A 9474-nucleotide genomic window follows, 5' to 3' on the forward strand; every position below is an offset into this window, starting at 1 on the left:
TGCCTGTGCTGCAGGTGGAGGATTAGCCTAGTGAGCCACGGCACCAGCCCAAGTTCTCCTGCTTTCTTTAATGAGGTCAGTGCAATTCTAGGAGACACTGAAGACAGAAAGGAGGGTCCAAGATCAGCTGTGCCCGTGGTGGTGGCCCTGGGTGTTAGATGGTGAAGCCACATTGCCCTTTGGAATCACCACTGAAATAACACTTTGCAAGGACAATAAGGTGAATATTATTTTTTTTCATGAGTGAGGGGACACGGAGCCATTCCTTCACCTCTACCTGCTTTAGCTCTGGGGCCTCCACCCCTCGTGTGTATTCAGCTGACTACCTTTGACATCACCCCGCTCAGGATCGAGATGGCCTTGGCTTAGCTGGCATTGTTTTTCTCTTAGGATAGTGATTTGTTCCCGTGAGGGAACACGACCCAGATCATGTTCATCACACAAGGTCTTTTTCCTTTGAGCTGTCAGGGAGTGCCGTTGGCGTGGGATTGCTCACGCCAGGAGCTGGAGCGCGGAAGCTGCCTCATAATGAATCCCACTCAGAAAGAGGAAGGAGAGAAACTGGGCCCTCCTCTCATCATTTACTCACCTGAAGTCAGACCTGAAGCTAGCCCCGCCCCCTGGAGGTGTCAGGTGCACCAGGTTATGCATCTTCTTGCTAAGCCCCTCTGGGGTTTCTGTTGCTTGCAACCCAAAGACTCCTGGCTGATTCTGGTGAACACTGTATCCAAACTGCAGAAGGAAGTCAGAGGGACAGCTAACACATTGACAGAATCTTGACAGACTGGAATATCCGGCTCCAAACTCAGAAGTTAAAGTTAGCGAGCACAAACGTGAAATCTTACAGTTAGACTCAACTTGACAACTGTGTGCCTCAGGACAGAATGGAAGTCCTGGCTTGCGCTATATGCCACTTCCTGGGACAGAGCACTGAAGAGCCGCCCTGCGGTGCAGCGCCACCTGCAGGTGTGGAGGCCCCAGGCACCGGGTCTCTGGCTTGGTCGGCAGAATTCTTAACCAGCACCACTGATCCAGGGTGAGTTCATGGATCTTCTGTCACATCACCCGTCAGGGTTCCTCTGCCTCTGACCACAACACACCCCGTGTGACCTTTTGTTATCCCCTCTTTCTCTCTCCCATTTCCCCACTAGTGCTTCTGCTAATGAATTACAGTCCTATTTGCTACCACTTCTTTACCCTCCCACCCAAGTCATCTTTTGAGACAGGTTCTGTTTTTATTTTCATTTTACAGATAAAAAAATATGCCTGGAGGGCAGGCTTTTGCTGACTGAAGGGCAGCAGTGTGCAAGGAACAGGTCCACAGCTTGTGTTCTGAAACCCAGCTTTGCTGAACCACAGAGCTGTGGACTGGCAGTCCTGGAGCCGGCGTGGAGGCGGAAGGGGGAGATCCAGTTTTCAAACAAGCATTGTCAGATCACCTGGCATTAAAAAAAGATTTTTTTAACCACGGTTTAAAAATCAGAAAATATCATGCAAAAGTCATGCCCCTAATTCTCTGGAAAAGCAGCGGTCAGGGGGTCTGGCGAGCAGCGGCTTCTGTTCCTGCCTGACCTGGGTGGCCTGGAGCTGGTGGTGGCTGACGGGGCTCTGGGCCGCCCACCGGACCTGTGGGCAGTGTCCGAATGCCCAGGCTGCGTCTCTTGTTTCTGCCCCGTGTGCGAGGCCCCTGTTCTCAGCGCATCCGGCCCCGCACCCCCCACCCCGGGCTGTCCCCTCCGCCCCGCCTGTGGTCATGAAAGTGTCTGGCCCCTGCCAAGGCTGGCCATTTGCCTTCTGTTCCCAGAACTCCTACCGCAGAGCCCTGGATCACCCAGAGTGCAGCCAGGCTGGCGCGAGGACTCGCCCGGCCACTCCGAGCACATACCTTCCCGTTTTTCTCTTCCCACTGACCTGGATGAAGAATTTAATCAGCTCCAAAGGCCTTGACCTGGGAGAGAGGAGGACGGGGAGAAAACACTGCAGTTTTGCTACGGAGGCTTTTACTTCCATCCTGGAACCCTGGGAAAGATCAGGTCAAAGCCAGGGAATTAAAAGGCTCTAACAGGCCGGCGCCGCAGCTCACTAGGCTAATCCTCCGCCTTGCGGCGCCGGCACACCGGGTTCTAGTCCCAGTCGGGGAGCCGGATTCTGTCCCGGTTGCCCCTCTTCCAGGCCAGCCCTCTGCTGTGGCCCGGGAGTGCAGTGCAGGATGGCCCAGGTGCTTGGGCCCTGCACCCCATGGGAGACCAGGAGAAGTACCTGGCTCCTGGCTCCTGCCATCGGATCAGCGCAGTGGCCATTGGAGGGTGAACCAACGGCAAAAGGAAGACCTTTCTCTCTGTCTCTCTCTCTCACTGTCCACTCTGCCTGTCAAAAAAAATAAATAAAAAGGCTCTAACAACACCCTGTGCCACCCAGAACATTCTAAGTGTGCAATGAGTGATAACAACAATACGTATTCTGTCATTTTTCAACTGCAAATACCATGAGCCACTCTCTCAGTCATTCAACAAACGGAATCAAGCATCAGCTGCATATCCTAAACCCTGGATGTAAGCAAGACACAATTTCCTGCGCTTGTGGGATTCGCATGCTCTATGGGAGACAGAACGCCAGCAGCAGGATAACTGCTACAGAGATAAGCGGATGCAGGTCCCAGGAGGAGGGGGCGGGGTTAACGAGAGTGACAGGCAGGTGTTTGGTATAGGGACACCTGCGTCTGTATCTGAGTGTGAGGCTCTGAGTGTGGGGACACCTGCGTCCGTATCTGAGTGCGAGGCTCTGAGTGTGGGGACACCTGCGTCCGTATCTGAGTGCGAGGCTCTGAGTGTGGGGACACCTGTGTCTGTATCTGAGTGCGAGGCTCTGAGTGTGGGGACACCTGTGTCCGTATCTGAGTGCGAGGCTCTGAGTGTGGGGACACCTGCGTCTGTATCTGAGTGCGAGGCTCTGAGTGTGGGGACACCTGCATCTGTATCTGAGTGTGAGGCTCTGAGTGTGGGAACACCTGCGTCTGTATCTGAGTGCGAGGCTCTGAGTGTGGGGACACCTGTGTCCGTATCTGAGTGCGAGGCTCTGAGTGTGGGGACACCTGTGTCCGTATCTGAGTGCGAGGCTCTGAGTGTGGGGACACCTGCGTCTGTATCTGAGTGTGAGGCTCTGAGTGTGGGGACACCTGTGTCCGTATCTGAGTGCGAGGCTCTGAGTGTGGGGACACCTGTGTCCGTATCTGAGTGCGAGGCTCTGAGTGTGGGAACACCTGCGTCTGTATCTGAGTGCGAGGCTCTGAGTGTGGGGACACCTGCGTCCGTATCTCCGTGCGGGCGTTTGGATGTGTTCCTTGCCGGGCTGTTTGCGGAGTGATGCCGTATAGATGTGAGCACTCACTGTCTGAGTTGCTACTTTCGATTCTGTTGGGTTCATCTGACTGAAAGTTTGGAAGATTCACCCTGGGAGTGGGCCTTTGACCCGGGAGTTAAGATGTCCAGGTCCCACTCTGAGGTACCTGGGTTTGATGCCCAGTTCTGGCTCCTGACTCCAGCTTCCTGCCAATGGGAGGCAGCGGTGATGGCTCAAGGACTTGGGTCCCGGAAACCCATGGACGAGACCTGGGTTGAGTTCCTGGCTCCTGGCTTTGGCCTGACCCAGAACTGACTGTTGCAGGCATTTGGGGAGTGAACCAGAGGATGCTAAATCAGCCTCTCTCTCTCTCTCCCTCCCTCTCTCTCTATTTCTCTTTCTCTCTCTCTCTCTCTCTCTCTCTCTCTCTCTCTCTCTCTCACCCTTTCTCTCTGCCTTTCAAATAAATAAAAGAAAAAAGTAAGGGAGGGAACCAGGAAGGGGGTGTGATTAAGGAAAATATTATCTTTAATGTGTGACTTATTTTGAAAAGAGTATGTTCAGATATTGCTTATATAATTAAAACCCCCAATAAACTGTGTTTATACTTTTAAAAAGAATAAGAGGGGCTTGATTTAATTTATGACCAAGTCCTCCTAACACTAGGTGTTTAATGGGCCACACTGACATTTGAAGCTATTTAATTGCAATGTAAGTGGCCTGAGATCATGGCTTCCTGCTGGGAGAGATGATAGGGAACCCTTCATTTGGCTCCTCTACCAAAAGATGAAAAAATAAATAAAAAAAAAACCTTTGTAAGCAGTGAGGGCTCACAGCTGACAATGGACCAGGCTGTCTTAAAGAAGCCAATGGGTATGGGCTTTCAAAATTGGAGTTTGATCACATGAGTGCTGCTGCCAGTTCCAATAACAGTAATGCAGCGGCCACTGCCCACTTGTATGTCGCACTTACCGGGCAGGCTGCTGCTGGAAACATTTTACGGAGACGAACTAATTTGCTGCTCATAGCTGTGGACATTGCTGTTGTTTTGCCTGGCCTGTTACTCATCTTTAAACTTCCTTTTTACTTCCTTGACCCGTGGTCAAGTTCAATGCTGAAGCGGCCGTGAAGATGCCCACAGCCAGTTGATTTGCTCTCACCCTTACTCCCCTGGTTTATAAGTTCCAGACAGCAGCCAGATGTATTTTTTTTTTTTTTTGAGAGGCAGAGTGGACAGTGAGAGAGAGAAACAGAGAGAAAGGTCTTCCTTTGCCATTGGTTCCCCCTCCAATGGCCGCCGTGGCCGGTGCGCTGTGGCCAGCGCATCACGCTGATCCAAAGCCAGGAGCCAGGTGCTTCTCCTGGTCTCCCATGGGGTGCAGGGCCCAAGTACTTGGGCCATCCTCCACTGCACTCCCGGGCCATAGCAGAGAGCTGGCCTGGAAGAGGGGCAACCGGGAAAGAATCCAGTGCCCCGACCAGGACTAGAACCCGGTGTGCCGGCACCACAAGGCAGAGGATTAGCCTATTGAACCGCGGTGCCGGCCCAGATGTATTCTTTTGAAAACATTTTTTTATGTATTTGAAAAGCAGAGTGATATACACCCATACACACACACACACACAGCGAGGGATCTTCTATTCATTGGTTCACTCCCCAAATGTCCACAGCAGCTGGGGCTGGGCCAGGCTGAAGCCAGGGTCCGGAAGCCCCAGGACTCAAGTTCTTGAGCCGTCATCTGCTGGTTCCCAGGGTCTGTACTGGCAGGAGGCTGATCAGAAGCAGAGGTGGGACTTGATTCCAGGCACTCTGATGTGAGATGCAGGCGTACCAAGTGGTGGCTCACCCTTCTGCGCCACCATACCTGCCTTTGTGATCCACGCCATATTAAAGGAAGGAAAATTGGAACTCGTTCATCATCTTTGCAATGCTAGGTGTGGCAGGCAGACTCTCAGATGGTCTTGGTGATGCCACCTGCTCGTGCGGATGCCTTGTGTAGCTGCCCCTCTAAGGTGGCCTGCTTCTAATCACTGAAGATGGCCAAGGTGACGGGAGAGCAGTTCGGTGATGAGGTTGCACCAGCCTGTGACGGCATCTGGCTCCCGTTCTCTCTCTGTCGGCTTTGCTGAACCAAGTCGTCATGTTGGAAGACTCACGTGGCAAAGAACTGACGATGGCTTCGAGGCAACAGCCTGTAAGAATTGGGTGCTACAGCTCCCGAGGGACTGAACCATCCCAACAGCCACAATACCTAACTAAACGAACACCAAATCTTCAAGATCTAATTCTTCCATAGTCAGCTTTATCTAAGAACCCCAAAATATCATTTGCCATTGGTTCAAGCCACCACCCAATCACACCTGTCTTTGGTCCTCGCTCTTTGGCTTCCCCTCTCACTCTCTGTCCCTGTTTTCCACACCATCGATTGTCATCGAAGCCCCTAGGCCTGTTGCCTCCCTGGCGGAAGGATCTACCTTCTTGGCTTTGTTTGATTTCTTCCTTGGGGTGTGTTTAACCACTGGAAGTTGGATCTGTGGTCCGAGCAGATCTGGGCTATATACATTGTTAGCAATAATTCCTCCCAGGTGGCGGTGGCAGCGTCCCATTGCATCACAGCGGAAGGCCCAGAGTGACAGGTTATCTCGTCCGTGAAGCTGAGACTGCTGGGTAGTGACACGCTGACGCCTCCTTGGGAATGTCGCGTCTTCTCTTCCCCATGGTAAGTTCTCTATGGGCTGAGGATTGGGCAACCCGGGACTATCCAGCTCCCCTGAACCTCACACCTCCGAGTTTCAGTACCCACTGATGATCACTGCCTGAGTCAATGACTTCATTTGCGCTTGCAAAATTCTCCTGCTCCCCTTCATCAGCCTTTAAGAGCTGCCATTCTTCTGCAAACAAGGAATTCTGTCTCTTACTGACAAGAGCAGAATAAATGTTTCCCTTGAATTACTATTATTTTTAGAGTGAATATTTGATGTAATAACAGCCTCCAATGATGATGAATTAGTTCTCTCTCTCTCTCTCTGCCTTTCAAATAAATAAATCTTTTTTTTTATTTTTTATTTATTTATTTTTTTTTTTGACAGGCAGAGTGGTCAGTAAGAGAGAGAGACAGAGAGAAAGGTCTTCCTTTGCCGCTGGTTCACCCTCCAATGGCCGCTGCGGCCGCGCTGATCCGAAGCCAGGAGCCAGGTGCTTCTCCTGGTCTCCCATGGGGTGCAGGGCCCAAGCACTTGGGCCATCCTCCACTGCACTCCCTGGCCACAGCAGAGAGCTGGCCTGGAAGAGGGGCAACTGGGACAGAATCCGGTGCCCCGACCGGGACTAGAACCTGGTGTGCCGGCGCCGCAAGGCGGAGGATTAGCCTTGTGAGCCGCGGCACCGGCCCAAATAAATAAATCTAAAAATTGACATTTGGCACAGTGGTTAAGACCCCGACTGGGATGCCCACATGCCACCTGGAAGGGCCTGGGTTTGATTCCCCACTCTGCTTCTGAGCCAGCTGCCTGCTACTGTGCACCCGGGGAGGCTCAAGTACTTGAGTTCCTACCACCCCTGTGGAAGACCTGGATGAAGCTCTTGGCTTTGGCCTGGCCCAGCTATTGTGGGCATTTGGGGAGTGAACTAGCTGGTGGGAGATCTCTGTCTCTCTGTTGCTCTGCCTTTCAAGTAAATACAAAAATAAACAAACAAAAAAAAGATTTAAGTTATTTCATTCAAAGATATTCATTACCTTTTAAAAAAAGATTTATTTATTTATTTATTATTTGAAAGTCAGAGTTACGGAGAGGGAGAGAGAGAGAGAGAGAGAGAGAGAGGTTTTCCGTCTGCTGGTTCACTCCCCAGTTGGCCACAATGGCCAGAGCTGTGCTGATCCGAAGCCAGGAGCCAGGAGCTTCTTCTAGGTCTCCCACGAGGGTGCAGGGGCCCAAGGCCTTGGGCCATCTTCTACTGCTTTCCCAGGCCATAGCAGACATCCAGAATGGAAGTGGAGCAGCCAGGATCCAAACTGTTGCCCATATGGGATGCCGGAACTGCAGGCGGTGGCTTTATGGGTGGGTGGGGAGAGGGAGATCGTCCATCATCTAGTTTACTTCCCAAATGGGCACAGCCAGAGCTGGGCCAGACTGAAGCCAGGAGGCAGGAGATTTTTCTGTGTCTCCCAGACAAGTGCGGGAGCCCTCCTCTGCTTTCCTAAGCACATTAGCAGGGAGCTGGATTAGAAGAGGAGCAGCAGAGACTCGAACCGGTGCCCATATAGGATGCTGGTGCCGCAGGAGGCAGCTTTACCTGCTACGCTATAGTGCCGGCCCTGACTGTTTCTTAAATAAACTGTTTTGGGAACAATTTTAGTTGCAAAGCCGGTACAGAGAGTTCCATATGCCTCATCCAGTGACTCTGATGTTAACTTCTTACTTTACCTTTGACGAAACTGAGAAACCAACATTACCACATTCTAGATTTTGTTCAGATGTGATGAGTTTCTCCATTAACATCCATTGTGGACATTGGGAAGGGAAGGGGAGGGGAGGATAATGGAGGGGAGGGAGGGGAGGGAGGGGAGGGGGGTGGAGGAGGATCTTTAATCCACTGATTCACTTCCCAAATGCCTACTATAGCCAGGGCTGGACTAGGCAAATCCAGGAACCTGGAACCCAGTCCAGGTCTCCCATGTGAGTGGTGGAGACCCAGGTACTGGAGCCATATGGCTGCCCCTAAGGGTGTGCATCAGCAGGAAGCTGGGCCAGCAGTGGAGGAGCTGGGACTTGAGTCAGCACCCTGATGGGGGTGTGGCCAAACACCTGCCCTTCCGTGTCCCCTCCCCATGACCACGACCCCAAAGAGTCTTTGGCAATCTTCTTTACCTTCTTGCCCAATAGGACGCCTCGAGTTCATCTGGATTTGATCTCCAGGTTTTTCCAGTGAAATCTACCACTTGGCCAACATTTAAAAAGCGGCAGCCGATTTAACTTGGAAACCAGGTTTTCAGCGTCTTCTGAGAAGTCTGCAGATCTGAGCTCACATTCCTGCCTGGCATAACCTCACTGCAGCTTAGCAGGGCTGGCCGGGCCAGAGAGCAGGAGTCTCCCGGGGCTGACACAGTCCTCACCACTCCCTGTGACCGGGTCCCTCCATGGCTTTGTGTGATCTGGTCAGCATTCGAGGTCGCCGTTTCTGGGTTAAGAACACAGACTTTGGCATCGGCCACCTTCCCTCTGCCTCCCATCTCTTCTTCCTGTTTGGGAAGTGCCTGCCAAGTGCCGCCCTCTTTGCTTGTTCTTTCTTTCATCCCCCTTCTCCTGCAAGCTACACTTCCTAGGCTTGACTGATGGTCAAATGGCTGCCAGATAACATGTGGCCCAAAGAGGCCCTGGCCGGGGACTGCATAGTGGGACAAAGGGAGGAGCCAGGGCATTGCCCGCGTCGCCTGACCTCTGAGCAGCAACCCTCTCGGTGATCTAACCCCTCCTGGGCCGCCCCAGCTCTGGTTCTGGCTCCTCCTGGGCCACCCCAGTTCTGGGCATCAGTGACACTGCCTCTTTCCCTGTCATTTCAGCACCAGCACTTCTAGCAGTTTCCTGCTCTTGCTAAGCGGGGAGGGTGGTATTTGGCACAGAGGTTAAGAATCTACTTGTGACGTCTCCTCCAAGGCCCAGCTATTCCACTTCTGCCCAGCCTCCTGCTAACGGGCACCCTGGGAAGCAGTGGTGATGGTTCAAGTACTGGAGTCTTTGCTGCCCATGGAGGGAGACCCAGATGGAGTTCTAGGCCACTGGCCTCGGTCTGGCCCAGCCCTGGCTGTTGTGGGCATTAGAGGAGTGAACCAGCAGGTGGATTGTTCTCTGCTTCTCTAAGAAAATGAAAATAAATTAAACATTAAAAAAAACTTTTAAAAAAGAAGTTTATTTTGGTGCAAACATCTTTTGGAACCCATGCATAGTTTTTTTTCCCATAATTTGCATTTCCCATGAACTTTTTGAAGTGTCCCTGTATCTCTCTGCTGGAGCGGGTAGGATCCCTGGGCTGCACGCACCACTTCCTCTTCTTCATCTGCACGTACTTGCCTTGTGAATCCCAACAGGTTGCTTGGTCATTCTTAGCCTCAGTCTTCCTGCCAGGAAGATAGGCTC

At 52.2% G+C, this 9474-nt stretch overlaps 2 long non-coding RNA genes across 7 annotated transcripts; one reads left to right on the forward strand and one right to left on the reverse strand.

Annotated features, from left to right (window-relative positions):
• Window positions 1–300: 300 nt before the first annotated feature.
• On the forward strand, window positions 301–9122 carry LOC149120595 (uncharacterized). Of its 2 annotated transcripts, none has more exons than XR_016225671.1 (3): window positions 301–1036; window positions 5926–6059; window positions 8224–9122. It is a non-coding gene; the product is annotated as an uncharacterized LOC149120595 (long non-coding RNA). The 2 variants fall into 2 exon arrangements; XR_016225672.1 differs by lacking the exon at window positions 301–1036 and adding an exon at window positions 3234–3375.
• Window positions 1077–2764, reverse strand: LOC149120596 (uncharacterized). Of its 5 annotated transcripts, none has more exons than XR_016225669.1 (4): window positions 2485–2764; window positions 2260–2367; window positions 1886–2019; window positions 1077–1439 (listed from the first exon to the last, which is right to left on the reverse strand). It is a non-coding gene; the product is annotated as an uncharacterized LOC149120596 (long non-coding RNA). The 5 variants fall into 5 exon arrangements; XR_016225668.1 differs by having other exon boundaries at window positions 1207–1439; window positions 1912–2019; window positions 2260–2363; window positions 2485–2759; XR_016225666.1 differs by having other exon boundaries at window positions 1208–1439; window positions 1912–2019; window positions 2485–2757.
• Window positions 9123–9474: the final 352 nt, after the last annotated feature.

This window comes from Oryctolagus cuniculus, chromosome 19, assembly GCF_051225735.1.
Source record: "Oryctolagus cuniculus isolate XC-2025 breed Fujian yellow rabbit chromosome 19, ASM5122573v1, whole genome shotgun sequence".
Classification (NCBI taxonomy): domain Eukaryota; kingdom Metazoa; phylum Chordata; class Mammalia; order Lagomorpha; family Leporidae; genus Oryctolagus; species Oryctolagus cuniculus.